Source organism: Callionymus lyra, chromosome 2 (genome assembly GCF_982586985.1).
Source record: "Callionymus lyra chromosome 2, fCalLyr1.hap1.1, whole genome shotgun sequence".
NCBI classification, from domain to species: domain Eukaryota; kingdom Metazoa; phylum Chordata; class Actinopteri; order Syngnathiformes; family Callionymidae; genus Callionymus; species Callionymus lyra.
Window position 1 is genome coordinate 5,052,686 of NC_141819.1, and position 22,257 is coordinate 5,074,942.

Sequence of the window (22,257 nt, forward strand, 5' to 3'; positions counted from 1 at the left end):
TGACTCTTTCTTCCTCCAGGCTGTAGACCACATTGGTTAGACCTTCATCCATGAATGGTAAGTTAGATTCCATTGATTGACTTCAACATCAAAGCTCATCTGCTGACACAGCAGTTGAAGGTCTTTGTGGACATGGACTTGATGAAGAAGATTCCAGAACAAACGTGCAGATGTTAAAGACTCACAGTTACAGTATCAAGTGAAGCTCTGATTCCAAATCTTCAAGTCCTTCAGCTCAAAACTCTTCAGGAGCTTCAACATCAACATTGTTTCAGTTTGACTGTCAGTGGAGAACAAAGAAATATTTCTGTCAAATATTTGAAATCAGACGTGAGTTTGATCATCAACTCACAATGTTGAGTCACTTTAAACATCATTTCACACATGAATCACTTCATATTGAATCATGTGTTCACTTGAACATCTTCATCACAACTAGACTAGACTCATGTTAGCTACATGCTAGTTTAGCTGCTGACTTCATCTTCAAATCTGACATTCAAGATGATTCTGGGATGTTTCAGTCACATGGTTCTTCTCTCAAGTTCTCAGAAGAATGTTGACAGAACATTGACTCGTCTCAGTTTGGATCAGTATATGATCGTCAAGACAACGTTCTTCCACCATCATCACCTCATGTCTCTTCTTCTCTCAGTCTTCACTCTCACTGGACTCACACACAGCAGCGCCTCCTACTGTCCAACGACAACAGGAACTTGATGGAGGATCAGGATTATCTGGATCATCCTGACAGATTTGAAAAGCTGCGACTGGAGGTGGAGAGGAAGTGAGACTATCAGAGTGACTCTCAGAAGAAACACAAGAAAATATGTTATTAAGTCAAATGTTTCCTAACATACCTGCTGGATTTGTTTCACGTTTGTTTGTGACTTTTATGATCGTTCTCTAGTTAAACCTCTTTTACTCTGAAAGTAAGTGGTTTAATGGTTATTTTTTCAAACTGTACTTCTCAACAGAAGCTAAACATGATCGTGACAGATTGACTTCATCTCATCTGTCGCCTAGAAATGATGTCATCAGAGGAACAGAGCGAGAGAAACATGAATTAAAAAAGATCAACAAATTCAATCCTCTAGTCAAACAGCTTCAAAACATACATTTCTTTGCACAATATTCTCAAAATCACACTATATTATATTTTATAAACTGATCATTATTGTTATAATCGACAAGTGAATCTACACTTTGACAAATGTATCGTGAGACAATCTTGATCCAGTTTAGAGAGTTTTTCTTCCTTCATTAACTGCAAATGAAAGTATGTTAAAGTAACAGTTGAATGTATTCAACATTATTTACTCAATCATGTAATAGTAGGTCAAATAAAACTATTACAACAGTTCTGGAATCATGTGATGTTTTAAGTCTTTTGTTGTCTTTTCACACGTCTGAAGTAATAATAAACGCAAAATTCAAACTCATGTTCTACTCGCCCTCATGTTGACTAAGGGTTGGGATTATTTTGAGAGTAATGTGTTCTTTTTAGAGTTATAGACAAAAATGAATGTTAATGTAGCAACTGGAGCTCAGTTGTCTTCGTCTTCATCTTCGTCCAAAAAGACACTTGAAAACATCCAAATACCTCCAGACTGCTCGACTGTAACTCTTGGATTGAAGCTCCACATGAGAAGAAATGATCATAAAAACACTTAAATGAATCTATATTTTAAATGTGTTTGTAGTGAAAGATCTCAGTCTCTCAGTGTAAATCTTGCACTTGTTCACTGACACTTTCAATGTGTTTGATGAGGAAACACTGGCTGGAGCTGAGCCTGAGAACTTAAATAAATATATTTAATATTCAAATATTTAATAATAAACACTTGGATTAAACCTCATATCATTTTTAAACGGAGGCGCCCCCTACTGAGCATTAAACATGATGACACTGTTAGTGAAGCTTCATCTCACCATCACTAGTTTTGGATGACCAGCATGTCAGAGTAAGAAGAACACGCCGTACAACAGTGGTGCTTATTGAAGCCTCTAATATATAACAGGATTGAAAATAATTAGTTTTCCATTTTCACGGCTCCATTATTACAAACAACAGGTATTTACTTCCTGTGATGTTTTCAAGAGTTGGATTGTAAAACATTGACTGTAATCTACAGTTGCACCACTAGATGGAGCCATTGTCAATAAATAAACACACGAGTCACTCTATCATCACCTGTCGTGGTTCACTCCATCCCTGCAACGAGGAAAACTTATCTTAGTCCTTGCAGAATTATTGACAGGGCAGTGAAATATCTTAAATCACCACTAGAGGGAGCAATGTTCTCTCAGATTACAATTAGCAGCATTTTAGTCTTTCTTTATCCTTTAACTGACACATCGTCCTTTGTGTTGACATCAGGGGTGTCACACCCTGAAGATGACATGTGTTGGTGAATCATATAATACTTATATAATACTTTATTATTTGTTTACTTTGAGCACTTTATATAGACCTGATGGTTTTTTTTTTTATTATTTAGAAGAAACAACAGCAACATTCTTTCCTGCTGGAGGAAACTGAAGGCAACACTTGAGACTCAAATACAGCAGAATGTAGTTATAAAAGTGATTCACACGACACAACAATAATCATTAAATGTTGGGTTTTAAAAAAAATCAAAGTCTCTTGATAATCTTGACAAAATTGCAACATATTCCATACGTTTCAAAGCAAAGGTGCGTCCGTTTCTCTTCCAGATCAGCTGTGCAGAGAAAAGTTGTTCTGGACATGTTAAGTCCTAAATGAAAGCAGCTTTGACTGTACAAAAAAGAAGAAGAAATATGGACTCGTAGAGAGACTCCACACATGGTGAGACCATAATGTTCAGGGTCGGAGTCTCTCTGCACAACTTCTGGTCTGAGTGATTTGAAACACAGGGGCTCAGTAGCAGAGGTGTGTGTGTTAGTGACATAGTGGGGGGGCAGCACAGAACATATACAATGGACAGGCCAAGCACACAACATGATTCCTTCCTGAGACATTGGTGTGTGTACAGTAACGATGGTCAAGATGATGTGAAGGCGTTTTGGCATCAAGTGTATCACAGGGTGTGAGGTTGCTCTGGATCCTGCATGTTTCTAACACAGGGGACGATGCGTGAGGACAAATATCAGAAGGACCTTCACGATCCCCCGTCCAGAGGGACCACTACAATCTAGTTTTCCCCACCACGACATGACACGGACCCACATAGAGGCTTTTGAGAATCACTTGTATTCAATACAGTGTGTATGTACACCACTCTTCACATGGATCAATATCATGAAGCTGCTACAGGAACGTCCGAGCCCGAAATGTGATCCACCTCAACACTTCCAGACTCCGTCTCTGTCTGCTACATGACCAGAAAGATATGCCCCGACTGGAGTGCTACTTGTTCATACCTACTGTACGTCAAAACAAAAGGGGGGGAACCGTGAACGCCTCAAGCTGAACAGCCGTTGATTAGTTAAGTGTCCAGTATTTAGTTACACAAAAACTTCCTTCAGTAAAATGTATTTCCTGGAATCACAAACCTATGAACAAAACACATAAATGATTTTTTCTTTTCAAAATCAAGTGAAGCCTAAAACTATTCATAGTTTTGAAGAAATTAATACAGTTTATATACTGTACATATACAATTTAATAATGAATCTTCATGGATTTCTTGAAAAGACCTGTGACCATATCATACAATCATTTGTTTTCCATTCGTCTGGAAGCACAAAACAATACGTGGACAACAACCTGGAATAGACTGTGACACTCGTAGCGACTTTCTTTTTGTGCACATACATGTGAGGACTGGAAATAACTTCTGTTTGCTCTTTGTGTTCATCAGAATAATGTACACGTGACATCAAAGTCAAACATCTTCCTCAATACTCTCGGTGGTACGAAAAGATCCAAACAGTGAAGGGATACAACAGTTTCTCATCTCAGAAAAGGTTTTCAGTCGCCCTCATGTCAAACACCATAGTTCATATCTATATGTATTTATATAACTTTGTCGGCCGTCACTACGCCGATTGTGTGGCTGGACTGCTTTGGTAGAGCTGGGCAGAGCTGCCGCTCTCCAGGCCTCCAGAGTTCTCCAACATCTCCCAGATGAGAGGAGTTATGGAGCCGGGGATTTCCATCTTGAGGGTGATGACTCGTTCAGCTCCTGCAGACAGAAGGAAACAACAAAACTCTTCCTCGCTTGTCTCTGTGTATCCATCATAATACATGAATACACCTTTTAAAACTAAAAAATAAACATTTACCCTTGTTTTACACTGGCAAACAAACAACATTCTTTCTATTATGGCTTTTAAGCTACTAAGGAAGATAAAACTGACCTAAAAAAGTCTTTATCTCTAACAGTAGAAGGAGCCAGAAACAAATATGTTCAGCCTTCTGTAGCGCCAGCGATATTAGATCTATTGATGTGTCGATGAAGCTTCATGAAGCAGGGTCATATTTTTCACAGATCAGTCCCTCCTGGAGGAGTGGGACCCCCACACTGTACTGCTGAACCGGGTTTATACTTTGGGGTCTCAGCTTACAGAGCAAAGAGTGACATCTAGTGGACTCAGGAAATAAGGACACTGTTTCATGAAGCTTCATCAACACATCACTATATTAATTTAAAGTAAAAAGAAAAGATTTTATTTAATGTTTCTTTTGAGAGGATCTCTAGTTTCATTGTTCAGACCGACCCAAACACAAGATGAACCCTTTATTTTTAGAACCGTGGTTCTACAACCCACAACATGGACTGTTTACACTCCTGCCCTCGGGACGCAGGTACAGGAGTGCAAAATGCAGGACCACACGCCTGAGAAACTCTTTCTACCCCACTGCAATAAGAATCATGAACAGCTGAACACTGCACTGTTGTCACTTTAAATCCATCTCATGTACAGTTCCCCTCCCTTTTTTATATTATTATTATTTTTTTTATTGTTATTTTATCTTGACTTTTTTTGCTATGTATATTTATTTATTTATTTTTTTTTTGTTACGCCGATATTTGTGGAGGGACGGCAAAGAAAGAATTTCATTGCATAGGGAAACGTGTTTCTCGATGTATATGACAATAAACACTTTGAATCTTGAATCTACAAATGCTGTTACGCCCTCTACAGGCTGTCGCTATGGATTACGTATCGAGCCTCAGCCTCGTCGCTGAGAAAGATGGACGAACTCGCCAGCAGGGGGCAGTAGGTTGTCTCTGTAGAAGGCCAAATTACACACCTGGGATGGGTCGAGCAGCACCGGTCCATCGGCGCATGCATCAGGTTCGGAGAGCGAGTACTCGTAGCGTTGCATTGCTCGGTGCAACTGTGTTAAAAAGGAAGCAGATCTGACATGAAACAGCTCCGTCAAGATAGTTGTTCAATCAGACAGAAAGAAAGAAAAAATGAAATCAGCAAAGAAAAGAAAATATCTGCTTTGTAGGATTTTTATGAACTTTTTTTCAGCAAATAAGATTTTTTATTTAAGTAACCTATTGATAACATTTAATCTTGTACATTTTGTTTTGCATAATTTAAATGTTTTATTTTCAGATGATGCACAATTTAACTCATTTATGAATGTTTATTTTGGATTGATGGAATGATTGACAGCTGTGTTTCTCATGTTCCCGTGATTGAGTGACATGGGGCGGCGAATTGAGTGAGACCAGGACTGTGTCGCAAATTGTTCACTTCTGCACTTACACTTAATATTTTAAGTGCACAAGTGTGTCCCAATTATCAGTGTGCGAAAATCTAGTCCACAATCTGCACTGAATTGAGAAAGTTGAGTGTAGATCGATGGACACTTTCCACCCTCAACGACCTCCATCTTAGTGACGTAGATGAAGCTAAACTGAAGCTAAACTGAAGCTAAACTGAAGCTAAACTGAAGCTACGTCACTGACGACCGTTTTCAGAGCAGATACCGACGTAAATGTCACACAACACAACAACAGTAATAACACAATGAAACACAACTTGTTTCAATTGTATAAAAGTGTTGTCAAGTGTCAGTGATAGTGTTTCAAAGACTGGTTTCAATCAGTGTTAAAAAGTAATAGAAGAAGAAGCTGTCGAGTCATTTCCTGTAAGTGTGTAGCAGCAGAGTTTTATTCGAGACAGTACTACCGTGGCCAAATTTGAGCACTGGCCAAGTACATATGTAACCCAGCCGTTTATTTGGTGTTTTATGTTTCAATTATTTTCACTGGAATAATATAATTCAACCCAGTTGCTATTTTTGTGTTTTATTACTTTTCGATGTTTGTATCGCATTAAGACACTGTCGCTTTAAGACGGTCATTGTTTTACTTGTGTTCCACTGATGAGACTCAGGTGTTGAGATGCTTCAGCGGCTCAGAGACTGAGACACGTGTCATCGCTCCTGCATTGCAATTAAAACACTTGCTTGTCACTCCTAGGTGAGCCTAAACAATACGTTTATATTATTGTTCAAATTTCTGTTTATAATTCTGCGTATAAATGAACGTTGTATTGAAGCAACTATTTACGTTTATGTGTATGAAGCTTGAACATTGTTTTGTAACTTCATGCAAGTGTACATTTTCTCGACAGTATTTTATATTATACTGTTTCACTTTGTTTGAAAGTGAGTTGAACTTTATATTTTGTTATCGCGTGGTGTTGAGATGCTTCAGCGGCTCAGAGACTGAGACACGTGTCATCGCTCCTGCATTTCTATTGAAACACTCGCTTGTCACTCCTAGAACTTCACTGTTCTTTGCTGGTTCCTGATTGTCACCGAAGGAGGACGAGTAAACATCTGTTCCACAAAGACTTCCAGGACAAACTAGAGTATTTCAGGATTGATACTCACTCTATGCACTTTTATTTTGCTCGTCAGCACAACAAACAGACAATATTATTTTTCGTTTGAAGACAATACATTTTCCAGCCAAGTAGGCTATTTTGTTTTTGTTTGGTTATTGAATACTTTGTGAAAGTATATTTGGTTTATATTTTTATAATAGTTTAGAGTAGGAGACTATATAATATAAATATTTATTTTCTCTACTGTGTATGTGGTGGATGAATGTTCTTCTGTCCATAATTATTTTATTTACTGGACTGATAGTTCACTGCTATCAACCCTACATTTTCCACATTGGTTACACATACACATCTTAATGTGTACTATAAACCAGTGCACACAGAGAAGTGTGTGATATGGGACACAGCCCGGGCCTTTTAAATGCCGTTTTCAAGAGTTTAGATGGAGGACAACTGACGATCCGATGAGTTTGTGAGCAACCAAAAGGAACGAGAAAAGCTGGATGATGATTTTCTGTCAGCCCGACATTCAGAGATCATCAAAGATCCGGCATTTGAGTTGAGTTGAAGGAGCCACATATCCAATCCACCTGAGCCAACTGACCACCTCCAAGTCCCCCCCGACATGGAAGCCTCCCCCAAATCCATCAGACACTTGGGTACTTTTTTAATTCATTGGCTTTGCGGAGTGAAGCGGCCCCATCGTATCCGGTCTTACCGCACCTGAGCTACGATTCAGGCCTGCAACATTAATGTTCAATAATGATGGACAAACTGTTCATTATTTCGTGTTTTAGATCGAGTGACAAGTATAGTTTAAATTGAGAGTATTTTTGTTTGTCTTTGTCTTTTATAAGTACATTTATTTGTGATTGAACTACTTGTGGAACTTTTATTGTTTAATTATTTTACTAAAACTAAATTGGTGAATTCAGGTCCTGCAGACGTTTAGTAGAGCATGATCTCTACAGATTGTATAAGTTAAAAATAATTGCAGTCGGGTTAAACCTAATACATCATTTCCAACAAAGATGAACCAAAAGTAATAAAATAAATCTAAACCTACATTGCTTTCCGTTTACATGTTGCAACCAAGGCTCCAAAAATGCTCTTTTCAGAGGCAGATGTCGGCGTCCCTCACTATAACTTCTTCTGCTGGGGCCCCTTTGTCCAGCACATAATCCAGCTTTAAACACATCACACAATTATTTTGACAATACAACTTCAAGTGGTTCATTCATCTCCAGCCAATGGGGGGTGAGGAATCAGTAACAGCGCATCAATCCTGGGTCAAGACTGAATAGCTTAAAGAGGCAGTGCGTGATACAAATCACGCTCTTGACTCTCTGGTCCTTACACTCCTGACACGCTTGTCACTCTTGGGGTCCCATCCTCTCCTGTCTTTGACCCCGTTCTTAACTCCTGCCCCTTCCCTTCCTGCAACTTGGTGAGAGAAGCTTCCCAGCTTGACCATAGCTTCTCAAGACACAAGCAAGCTGCAACCCAATCTCCTGCAGCCAGCCAAGCAAGCCTGAACCAAGCAACCAAACTGCTCTTCCAGAAAAGACTTGTGACCCCTTGCACCGAGTAAAGATACATCTCTGGACAGTTACGCCAACTCGGTCAAGGGAGATCTTTGCCAGCCTGCAACAAAGGACCAGGACCGGACCCAATTTTTCATATGTTTGTATAATCAATTTAAGAGCGTCTTACTCAGTAAAGAACATTAATCACAACTACACGAAGTGACTTCAGTAAATGAGATTGATTCAAAGTAGTGTTTCATAGTTAATTAATAACTCCAATGAATGAATCATTATCGATATAAATGTAATAGTTTCCACTTTCAGATCTATTCATGGTCAGGCTCCTCCTTACATCACTGACCTGATCCAGCCTTACACCCCAGCTCGGGCTCTGAGGTCTGTGGATCAGAATCTACTGATGGTTTCTGGCACACGGTCCAGGACCAGAGGAGAGAAATCCTTCCAGACTGTTGCTCCTAAGCTTTGAAACGATCTTCCTCTCTCTTTGCACTTGACGAGTCTTGAGTCTATTGACTTCTTTAAGAAACATCTAAAGATGTTTTTATTTGTTCAGGCTTTTCCTAGATTTTCTGGAACTCCTGTTGTGTTATCAGTTTTATCTTGATCTTTAAAGTATGTACTTTATTGAATATTGTTTTGATTGTTTAAGCGCTTTGTGACCCTGGTCTGGAAAAGCGCTATATAAATAAATATTACTTACTTACTTACTTACTTACTTTGGACTAAGACTCAAAGGTGGTGCTTCTTTTCTTCAGGTCATGTTTACCTAGAGGCAATTTTAAAGTTAAATCTACCAGAAATGAGTTGTTCTGAAAATAAAAGTTTGTCTAAGGCAGGGGTCGCAACCTTTACCACTCAAAGAGCCATTTTGACCCGTTTCACAAATTAAAGAAAACAATGGGAGCCACAAAACTCTTTTGAAATTTAAAATGAAATAACACTGCATATACATTTTTTTTTGCTTTGTGCTATGTATAAACAAACTATTATGGGTTAAATTTATGAAATCAATGAACGACTGAAGAGAAATTGAAATAAAAATTCTGCATGCAACAAAACGTTTTTTACTCCGAAAAAGACGTTGTGTTGAAGGTTAAGTAAAATACTATTTAAGTCCTCCTTGTAGTAATGAAAAAACAAAACGCCAAACTTCAATTATCCACTGGCAGAGAACCAAAAATGCCGTCCTCTCTCTCTGTGCCGTCATCCTTCTACTGGCGCCGTGCCGTCAGCTGCCAACCTGAATAATAAAATGTCTATTTCACTGGAATATTTGCCAAATTATAGGAAATTAAATCATTTATCATACTTGGTCAATGTTATTTCTGCTCCTGAACCGCAGCGCATAGCGTCTCCACATCAGGGCTGTATGACCTTTATCTTCACACAGGATTGTAGGCTCTCATCTGTGAGGCGTGTGCGATGTTTGTTTTTAATAAAGTTCATGTTGGAGAACACCTGCTCACATACAAATGTGGATCCAAAGATCGACAGGACTCCAAGTGCATACTTTTTCATGTCCACATAAAAGTCGGGGATAGCGTTCCAAGTTTCGAACACAAGTTTGTCTGGTTTGGGGAGGTTTTCAATATCACACCATTTGTGATTCTGAGCAAGAACGGCCTTCTGGCGTGAAACATCTTCAAGGTCCGCTGTCAGGCGCTTTAACTTGGACACCCACATGTCTTTGTTGGCTATGTCAGCCAGTTCCATTTCAAGATCAGGTGGACTCACACCTGGAAAGGCTGTCATATTCAACAGGGATGGATCGAGGCTGAGGGGAGTGACAGGGAAGGATAATGTGTTTTTTCCTCTGAACTCACTGAATCATTTCCCAAACGATGTTTGCATTGCAATGACTGCAGAATGTAAATACTCTAAATTCATAATGTGAGCTTTTTGGGGAAGTGTGACAGTGTACCTTTCTGTAAATCTCTGGCAAGCACTGTCAACTTGCGCTCGAAAGCCAAAACCTCCTCCAACATGCACAGGGCTGTGTGTCCTTTCCCATGAAGAGCTGTGTTTAGCGTGTTCAGGTGCGCTGTCATGTCTACCATGAAGTGTAGCTTTTCCAGCCACTCTGGCTGTTCCAACACAGGATATGTGAGCCCTTTGCTGCCCAGAAATGTTTTCACCTCTTCCAGACACGCGGCAAAGCGTTTCAGCTCCTCGCCTCTAGACAGCCACCGGACTTTGTTGTGCAACAGGAGATCAGAATATGTGCTTTCCAGCTCACAAGCAACGAACGAAACTGACGGTGATTTAAACCTTTCGCCATTATTTTATTGACAATCTGAATGACAACATTCATTACGTCTGTGCATTCCGGAGGAAATGTTTGAGCACACAGTGCCTCTTGGTGCAGGACGCAGTGAAAAGTCAGCAACTTTCTGTCCAGCAACTTCTGCAGTAAAGCCACAAAGCCCTTGTGCGCTCCTGTCATACTCTGTGCCCCGTCTGTAGCCACTGACACCAGGTGGGCGGTGTTTATTCCTTTGGCTCTTAAACAATTCAAGACAGCCTCACAGACGTCCTCCCCCCGTGTTTGGCCTTTTAGTGGTATCAACTCAATCATTTCTTCCTGTGGCCCAGCAGAGTTTACATACCGGCAGAACAGCGCTATTTGTTCAATATCACCTTTGTCTTTGGATTCATCACAGGCAATTGAGTAGGCAACAGCTGAATTGATGTCTTTAATGTACTGTCTGGTGATGTCTTCTGCCATTTGTATGGTTCTGTCTTTGACAGTTTTTGCAGAGAGGGGCATATCCTTGATTTTCTGTACAATTTCACTCTTGTTTTTAAAGTCTGTGAATAGATGTTCTGAAATCTTAATGAAAGATTATTTTAAATATCTCCATCTGCAAACGGCTTCCCCTGCCTTACTATTTCCTGAGCTGCAACAAAACGAGCATATGTACTTATATTTGCAGACTTCATCCACTTCTTGAAGTGATTTTTGCTCAAATCACCTTCCGTGTCAGTTCAGAAACAGCTTTTTTTTCTCTCATTTCCATCCGGATATTTTTGAGCAAATGCTGCGTGTTTATTTTGGAAATTGGCGACATTTGACTTTTTGTTGTTAGCGAGTTTCTCATTGCATATTAAGCACACAGGTAAACCAGTCTCGTCAGCAGTGAAAGCAAATGCATCTGCCCACGCAGCATTGAACGTTCTGATTTCTTCAGACACTTTTCTTTTCTTTGAATTCTCCATAGTAAGTCTACCTGGGGTGGAAAAGTTAAAGTAACCAGACACTGGAGGGTGTCGCACATTGGAGGTTGTGACGTGTATCAAGAGCGACAAAAATATGTTAACACATTTTATAAGATCGCCATAATAATCTTAATAGAATTACATTTTGAAAATGAATGAACTAAAATCAAATACATTTGAATTAAATACTCATTCATTATTTTCAACTGCTGAGCCGCATCAGAGTGATCAAAGAGCCGCATGCTGCTCTGGAGCCGCGGGTTGCCGACCCCTGGTCTAAGGGCTATAATCTACTACAGAAGATTGGACAGAGATGTTTGGCCATGACTTCACTGTATCTGTTGTTTGATATCATTTGTATAAGGCAGATATTATTAAACATGACACCTATTTTCAGCATTTTCCAGTACAGGCAGATGGAACCAGCTGTGGAATGTTCATGATTATGGTAGAATGTTGCAATTTCCTCATTAAATGTTTTCTATTCAATAACCAAATGACTGTTCATCAAATCCGTAGTATGCCTTCTCCATCTGTACCAAGAGTGAATTTATTTGCACTGGAGTAAGTTGTCTATACTGAAGTTACAGCTAACTCAACTAATGTCACGACCATCTATATAACCATTTTTTTATTAAAAAGAATGATATTCCATCCATCAGGAGGTGGTGGTGCTGGAGGCTCATGGAAAGAGTTTCCATTGAGGGGTAAGAAAATTTCAATACAAGAAATTGATCACACATATAACAAAATATTGTATGAAAATAACAGTATTAGTACCGTAGTAGTACCAGAAATGTTGTCTCTCATGTATTACAAAATGTAGTAACAACTATCAAGGCCTACATGGAGAGCGACATAATCAGGTAACAGGGATTGTGTACAGTAGTATATAATGATATATATAAGTATATAGGATACAATAAACTATTTATTTACGTTTTGTTTTCCACACGCTTGTTTAATTCAACTCTTAAAAACAGTCTTCTCTGAGGCTATAATCTCAGTGATCCAAAAGGAAGGAAAAGACAAATAAATTATGGAAATTATAGACCGATATCTGCACTAAATATAGATTATTAAATATATACATCCATTATTTAAAAAAAAGATGGAAAAATAATGTCAACTCTGTTTAAAACGGACCAAACTGGCTTCATCTCAGGACGTGTAGCCCGAGATAATATTCGACGAACACTCCAAATAGTCAACTCTACACAAAACAATAAAAGGTTCATTTGGAATGGAAAAAAGCCGAGAATAAAATACACAACAATCAAATTACCCAAATAAAAAGGTGTGATGGGGCTTCCCAATCTCAAGGACTACTTTTACGCAGCACAACTGAGAAGATCAGTTGGTTTGATGAAACCTATGATGAAAATGGAAGGATATCGAATCAAAAATAAATGACATCCCGGTCCGATCACTTCTAGTAACAGTAAATCATAAGAAAACTATACAATATTCTTGATCCTATCACTCTACACACTTTACAAGAGTGGTTTGAAATAATCCAACAAGAAAAGCAGGAAAAAGAAGTAAAAAACCTAAACTGGGTGTCATATGATGATGAATTCAAACCAAACCAACACGATATGAGATTCAAAGACTGGGAAAACAAAGGAATAACAGCAACTTGTACAATAACTAAAAAGGGTTTAATGAGTTTCCAGGAGCTAAAAAACGATCTGGACTAGTTAAAGATGATTTCTTTCCATACTTGCAAATAAGAGACTACTATGTAAAGCAGATACAAAGCACGAGGACCCAGGAGGACTGCTTGAATGGATCTACAATACATACAGAGGAACACAATTCAGAGATATTAGCGCCATATATAAATGTTTGAGAACAACTCTGCTTATATCAAATCAAAATGGAAGAGGGAAACGGGAACTGAAGTACTGAGTTCAACAACATCTATGATCTGGAGGAAATTTGGTTGGAAAAATACAACACGATTTTTTTTTTGTGTGGAGAGAAGGGTGTCCATCATGACCACATTTTTTGGCAATTTACAACTATAACTATATTCTGGGAGAATGTAAATAGAACAATTGGAACCATTCTTGGCTATTCTGTGCCAAACACTCTAAAAAAACGATGTACCTGGGAAATATAAACGATGTGTTATGTCATGTAATGTGTATCTAATGTGAATAATGTTGGTTGCATGTAAAAAAGTTACGAGAAACTGGTTCAAAGCAGAAGCTCCTGATTTGCATCAATGGATGAACATTATGAGGGAAATACGACTCATGGAGCAATTGACCTTGAAACTCAGACTGAAAGAAACTGTGTGGACCCGGCGATTGAAATAATTGGACTTCATTTGACACTATCACTCCTAAATGACTTTTGGACTTTGAATGATGGACATTTGAAACCTGTATGTTTTATTTTGTCTAGTTTATTTATTTGTGTGTTTGTTTGTTTTATCTCCCTCCTTTCAGTGGTGTTTGGAGATTTAAATTCTGTAATGTGTGGAGAAACTTAATAAAAAGGAAAGTATTAAAAGAATAAAAGTAAGAAAACTGACCCTTGAGGTACACCACAGGAGACACTGGCTGTAGAACTTGAGGTGTATCCCATGGCGACCGCAAAGGTTCTGTTTAATAGGGAGGAAGAAAACCCGCTCAGTGCAGTTTCTCTGATGCCAACCCAAGAGTTAAGACGATCTATTAAAATATTGTGGTCAACAGTGTCGAAGTTTGCAGTAAAATCTCAAATAATGAAAATCACGCTTTCCTCTTTATCAGCAGCTAAAAACAAGTCATTAGTGACTTTTAAAAGTTCAGTCTCTGTACTGTGACCGGATCTTAAACCTGATTGAAATCTTTCAAATAAATTACATGAAGACATAAAATATTAAATTTGGAGGGACACCACCTTTTCTAAGACTTTGGCTAAAAACAGGAGTTTAGAAATTGATCTAAAATGAGTAAAAACTGGTCCAGGCTGGGTTTCTTCAAACGAGGTTGGACCACAGCATGTTTAAAAGAACTGAGGAAAAGAGAGCTGAATAAAATGTGTAAAACTGTGTTAAAAACATCCTTTTAATGTTTTCGTGGGAATGACATTGAGAGCACATGAGGTGGTTTTCATCTTGGATAAAGTCTTTGCCAAAACCGGGAGGTTCAGGATTAAAGCTGTTAAAAAAAAGCAGGAGTAAAATGCTCTGTGAAGGAGGATGTTGAGTGAGGGTTAAAAACATGTGAGCGAGTGAGTCGGAGGAGTTCGGGGGATGGAGTAACCAGGTCCATTGTTAATAGAACAGCTTTATGGTCCGACACTCAGATATCCTTCAGTGAAACTTTGGATGGGTTGAGGCCAGTGTGTATAAAACCATGTGTGTTGGTTTATCAATAATCTGTGATAAATTAAAAGAGTCGATTGTGTCAATAAAATGGATGAGTCCTGAGTCTTGAGCAGGTTCTGACTCTGACCTTGAAGCGCCGAAGAGTCGACGGTGTTTGACGTGTCCATGACTAGCATGTAGCCGGGAGTCGTGATGTCCAAATAAAACAGTTTCAAGTAAGAACCAATTAAAACTGCAATATAAAAAGGTGGATATAAAACTAGTAAAAGCCAGTAAAATCAATGTTGACACTGAAGTGCTGATATGCATATGTGTGTAATGGATACAAGTGTGTTTGCATGTGAGTGTGAAGCTGACATTGTGCTTATAGTTGTGTTAATCTGGGCTGGAGTTTTGCTCCTCGAGTATAAGGTTTTTATAATTGTGTATGACTTTTGATTTTAGTGTTCATGCAATCCAAAAAACTGTAACATAGTTACTATGGGTGCAACGCCCTTTACAAGTGTGACCAGCAGACTTCAGCTTTCCTGACTCCAAAAGTTGCCTTGTTAGTGGAAAGTGAGGCCTTTTACAGACGAGGCCTACTGCCCCCTGCTGTGTGGAGCTCATCTTTTTTTTCTCATTGTACTAGTTGCAATGACAATAAATGAGTAAACGGAAAGAATAATTTGTAGAACCATAGTTACGAAGATAAAGGGGTTCATGTTGTTTTTGGACAAAGAAACTAGAGATCATCAAAAATTATGTATTTTTATACTTTTAATTCCCTGCAGGAGAGAAATGAAAGCACATACAGTCAATAAAATCTTGTCAATGAACCAGAACACAAGGCTTGGTAACAGTCTAACAAGAAAGACCGGTTTCATGAGTCACATACTTTTATTTCAGTCTAACCCTTTATACCAGCGTCAGAAGGAGTTGATCAGTGTCTTGTTCCATCAGCTCTGGTCAGAAGAAGCTGAATTCTGCTCCAACATGGACCTGAGACCACAGAGAAGAAAGCTGCAGACAGGTCAGTGACTCTCTGACTCTCACACAAGTCAGCAGTTGATGAAATGAAATGAATCACAACGAGACGATCCATGTTGATGTTTTTAAACAACTGCAGCTCAATCTACAAATGATGACACAGAAAATCTGAATCTCACCACAATCAAACAACTGTGTGTTTGTGTGTTTGTATACTTTGTATTTGTGTGTGTTTGTACATGTGAGTATTTGTTTTGTATGTATATTTGTGTCTGTGCTTTAATATGTGCGTGTGTGTGCTTGTGTGTGTGTGTTTGCGCGTTGTGTGTGTGTGTGTGTGTGTGTGTGTGTGTGGGGGGGGGGGGGTGTGTGGGTGTGTGTGTGCTTGGGTGTGTTTGTGTGCGTGCATATTTGTTAAACTTCCTGATGAGGCAGTTGTGAAGAATTAAGTCTTTTTCAACCACTGTGTCTAATTTGTCTATAAATATTCTTTATCAGCAAATAATATACTATTATTGTGTGTCTGTGCTGTTGTAGTGACTGTGAGTGTGATCATGTGAGTGTGTATTGTTAATATAGACCAGAAGTACCTTATAGTCGGTCACAAGCTACCGGTCGAGCCGTGACATAATAAAATGTGATAAATATGATGATATGAGAGAAAATAGAAGAGAATCATTCGGCGCAATTCATTTATATGACGTGCACATCAGCCAATCAGAGCTCTCTTCTCTTTCAGTGTGAGCGCAGCAAATTTCATATGTACCGAGAATAGTAATGGCATGAAACTTGACTTCCTGACAGGTTTGAAGGTGTCCTATGTACATATTTACTGCTCAGATCCATGTTTATCAGAGACACATTAATATCAATATTGATCGAAGATAAACACATGTTTGTAGATACGAGTGGATATGAGTGGATAATAAATTATTTGCAAACTTAAAAATATGTTTCTCATTTACTTAATTAATGATCTTTATTTATTAAGACAACATGACGTTTATGGAGTTGTTTTCCAGGCATTTAACGCAATTTGGAAAAAACGAGAATTAATTACAAGTAAGTAAGAAAATGTTATTTGTAAAGCGCCTTTCTAGACCAGGGCCACAAAGCGCTTTGACAATCAAAAACATTAGTTAAAATATATACTTTAAAAGATCAAGACACGTAAGAAAAACCCTGTAGTCCCAGAAAATCATGGAAAAGCACAAATAAGAATGTTTTAAGATGTTTCTTGAAGGAGTCAGTAGATCATCAAACACAGATGTTTCTTGAAGGAGTCAGTAGATCATCAAACACAGATGTTTCTTGAAGGAGTCAGTAGATCATCAAACACAGATGTTTCTTGAAGGAGTCAGTAGATCATCAAACACAGATGTTTCTTGAAGGAGTCAGTAGATCATCAAACGCAGAGATCGTTCCAAAGCTTAGGAGCAACAGTCCGGAAGGATTTTCCTCTCCTGGTACGGTAGTATGTGCGCCGAACCACTGGAACCTTATCATCAGGAGAAATAACCTGAGTTTCAATTATGTCCACATGTAGCTGCAAAGTGTTTTCACTCATTATTTGATTTCTAGCAAACAATTGACTAAGTTCAGCCTCTGGGGCTCAGTTGGATCAAAAGAGCAGTAGAGCTGGATGTCATCAGCGAAAGTATGGTAAGAAACATCAGGAAATCTCTGAATGATTTCACCGAGGGGAATCAAGTATAGCAAAAATAATAAAGGACCCAAAACAGAACTTGAGGGACTCCACACAACAGATGATTCAGACCTTGTTTGATTGGCAGATACACTGAAACTGCCCAGAAAGGTATGACGAGGACCACTGTAACACAGACCCAGACAGTCTTCATCCCTCAGTCTTCTCAGCAGGATCTGGTGATCTACTGTGTCAAAGGCTGAGGACAGATCCAAGAGAACCAGAACAGTGTATTGACCCGAGTCAGCCGACATCATGATGTCACTGGACACTTTCAGTAAAGCTGTCTCCGTAGAGTGATGTTTACGGAAGCCAGACTGAAACTTCTCATGGATGTCGCTCTAATCCAGGAACAGCTGCTCAGACACCACCTTCTCCAAGATCTTGGACAAGAAAGGGAGCTTAGAAATAGGCCTGAAATTACTGAGGTCAGTTGGGTCTAAGCCTGGTTTTTTGAGTAAAGGCTCCACAATGGCATGTTTAAATGCATTGGGGAAACCCCCTGTGGAAAGGGGGAGCTTTACCATTTTGGTAACTGTTAGGGTTTTCTGTGTTCCAAGGAACTGACCCCTCCCCAGCCTCGTACGTGGTGGTGGAATGAAGGACAGACACATGAATGAGTTTAAGAAAAATGCTTGTTTAGTGAATATGCAAAAGTCAGAGACAAACTTACGTGCACACGGGCGCTAGCAAGCAGAGAGATCTATCGCAGACGTCTTCGAATGCCAGAACGCAAAGATCAGACAAAATGGTGGATCTTTATAGTAGAATATTCAGGTTAACGCCTCTAGTCAAATGTGAATGTAGGATTGGTCAGTAACTGTAAACACTTGATTCTAAGATGGCCGTGGCACGTGATCGTAGTGGAAACTTACTGAAGGTTGTTGTTTTCTGGAGAGAGTTTATTCCCAGCGAATTGCTGGACTGTTGTGTCCTTCAGAGTGAGTTCTCAAACAGGTGTCCAGAGACTTTCTGGGAGTCTGGGATTGTTTAATCTTTCTGTGTGTGTGAGGCTTTGTGACCTCGGCCTTTGAGTTGTGAACCTGAGTTTGGTTTAAGTGAATGCAATGCAAGAATAGGATTATTTAATATGAATTAAACATGTAAGATTATCAGTTTATCAAGTGACTATTTGAAATGTGTGTTAAATATAGATGATTGATTACAGTAAAGTTGTCATTTCCTTACATAACCCAGGGGCCAATTACATGAAAAACTTTAATAAAGAGCCTACAAGGAAGGACGTCGGACGAGCAAAAGAAGGGTTTCATCTTGTTCACCGGTGCCATGCTACAACAGTACTGTTCATAATACAAAAAAAACAAAACAAAAAAAACACAATCAAGAGAAAAGATACTATAAAAAATAAAAGGGGGAAATAACAAAAGGGAAAAGAAAATCCAGCAGTGAAAATATTATTATCTGGATCAGTCCAGAACATTTTATCAACATCACAGGCGATATCTTCATTAACAAGACAATGAGGGAAGAAACCGTCCATGTCGAATCTATCCTTGAATATGGCGTTGATTAGGTTACAGACCTCCTCTGTAGAGATCCTCAGAAAATATCTATATTTTTTCTTTTAATTCCCTGCAGGAGAGAAATGAAAGCGCGTACAGTAAATAAAATCTTGACAATGAACCAGAACACAAGGCTTGGTAACAGTCTAACAAGAAAGACCGGTTTCATGAGTCACATACTTTTATTTCAGTCCAACCCTTTATACCAGCGTCAGAAGGAGTTGATCAGTGTCTTGTTTGGTTAGTTCTGGTCAGAAGACCAGTGACTCATTTGTCTATAAATATTCTTTATCAGCAAATAATATACCATTATCTCGTGTCTGTGCTGTTGTAGTAACTGGGAGTGTAATCATGTGAGTGTGTATTGTTAATATAGACCAGAGGTGCCTTACAGTCGGTCGCGATCTACGAGAAGATAAGCAATCGGTGCAATAACCATGTGACATGCACATCAGCCAATCAGAGCTCTCTTCTCTTTCAGTGTGAGCGCAGCAAATTCAATAATTATCAAGAATAATAATGGCGTGAAACTTGACTTCCTGACAGGTTTGAAGGTGTCCTATGTACATATTTACTGCTCAGATCCATGTTTATCAGAGACACATTAATATCAATATTGATTGAAAATAAACACATGTTTGTAGACACATGAGTGGATAATAAATTATTTGCAAACTTCAAAATATGTTGTTCATTCACTAAAATAATTATCTTTATTTATTAAGACAACATGATCGATTTATATTGAGTTTTTTTCCAGGCATTTCACACAATTAGAAAAAAGGATTAGGAATTATAAGATTGTTTTTATAACATAACAAACACAGTGGGATCCTTCAAGTCTTCTCTACGAGAGTCACAGACGTTCTTGTGAAACAACATCACGTCAGTCAGTTATATCAAAGTGAAGCTGCAGAATGAAAGCAGCTAAAGCCAGTTTCCTTCATGTGATCAGGTGATCGGAGCTATATCCTTAAAAACACACTTGTATAAATACACCATCACATAATAACTACATGAGCCACAAATTCTAATGAAGCTCAGAGACGATCAGACCATCATCATCATCATCATCATCATCATCATCATCATCATCTTCATCATCTTCATCATCATCATCATCATCATCTTCATTATCATCATCATCATCATCATCATCATCATCATCATCATCATCATCATCATCATCATCTTCATCATCATCATCATTATTATCTGGATCATCATCATCATCATCGTCATCATCATCATCATCATCTTCATCATCTTCATCATCATCATCATCATCATCATCATCATCATCATCATCATCTTCATTATAATCATCATCATCTTCATTATCTGGATCATCATCATCATCATCATCATCATCATCATCATCATCATCATCATCTTCACTACAGTTCTTTAAGTTACTGATTTACAACAAGCCAGCAGTGCAATAGCCTGTAATGACACGTCTGTAGGGGGCGCACTGAAAAAAACACCAATGCTGTGTCTCAAATCGAATACTTCTCTTAGTATACTAGAAGTTAGTATGCATCAGGATAGTGTACATACTAACAAGTACGCAAATTCTCCACTGATAGTATGTCTCACCTGCTGGCAGCACATTTTGCAAGTTTGGAAAAAGAAATAAAGAAAAAATATGAGAATCAAAATATTGGCGAGATATTTAAGCTGGTATCAGCAGCGAAGATGTGTCATTCTACTGCTGCTGAAAAATGCACCTGTAAGTATATATATATATATATATATATATATGTAAATTATATATGATGTAACTTCTGTTTAAAACGTCATTAAGATGGCAGCCGTTTAGGGTGGTTAGTGTTCATCGAACCATACTCAGCTTTGTGGGCGTTTTAGTGACAATTTAGTGTGCATGGAGCACTAAATTTCGCATACTAAGAATTGAGACGCACTTACGCACTAAAAATACTAACTTTGAGTACGCAAGTATGCGATTTGAGACACAGCACAAGAAAGGAGAAGACTGGAGCTCCAAGCAGCCTATTGTTCTCCTTCAATAATTGCAGGCAGGTGGAGCTGATGAGATGGTCTGGTCCCTCAGGTGAGTGCCGACAGGAGGGGTTGAAGAAAAGGGCTGGACTTTCTTTAGGAAGATTTGCTCTAATGGCTCAAAAACAAGGACCAGAAAGCCTGAGATCTCAGTGTGGAAAGAGATTTTATCGAGCAGAGAAGCTGCTAATGCTGGATAGTGGACGCCTCATTTCATAGTTCCATCTGCGTCTGTGGATAGAAGATACCTCTGCTCCATCTAACCCTGCCTGTAGAGGGCGCAGAACATGTGAAGTGAATTCTGTTTTCCTCTAATGAAAACAGGACTTTATGAAACTATTTAGTTCAGTTCAGTTTATTTTTTAAAAGGACAATGTTCAGTTACATTAAAAAGATGCTGCACCAGATTTAGCACAATGATAGTTTCCATCTGTAGTCCTCAACAAAGATGCAGACAGTTTAAATAATACATCACAGACAAATAAAGCAAAAACACAATAATATTGATTATAGTTTTTACACTATGAGGCGAGAACAACTTTTGATGTTGACAAGAATGTCATGAGTGTGTTTGTGTGAAGGTGGAGACTCTGCTGAGACTCATGGTGAGGACAGAGACTCCTTTAAATACCCTCAGTGTGAGGAGCACGATGAACAGACCAGCACTCAGAGGTGAGACAAGGACCTCCAAGATTGTCCTCCATGTCTTCATTCTCACTCATTCTACTTCTGTGTTCAAGATCAAAGCAGCAGCAAGAACCTGCTGGACCTGGACCAAGATCTGGACCAGAACCCTGCTGTGTGTCTCTGAAGAGTGATGCTTCAATGTGGAGACCCATCTACTTCAGAGGAAGTGAAGAGTCTCCAGGTGTGAGGTGAGAGTGAACAAGTGTGAGTCTACCAGGTTCATACACACATTAAACCAGAGAACTTCACTTCACTCTCATCACCAGCAGGGGGAGATAAAGACACAATTAAAAACCTCAAACGTTGCTTTCACAGTTGTAGTGCAGAGGTGGACATGTGCAGCAGTGTGAGGACATCTAGTGGTTCAGCTGGTGAATACCAGGATAGAAACTGATGAGAGTTGATCAGAGTTGTGTTTTCATCAGGATCCAGCAGGAGGAACCAGAATATTCTGGACAGTTGTAAGAC

General features: G+C 38.9%; 1 protein-coding gene across 1 annotated transcript in view; it reads left to right on the forward strand.

Annotated features, from left to right (window-relative positions):
* LOC148085133 (uncharacterized) overlaps positions 1-22,257 on the forward strand; it is a 523,722-nt gene that overhangs the window by 43,476 nt on the left and 457,989 nt on the right. The gene's annotated exons all lie outside the window — the stretch shown is intronic.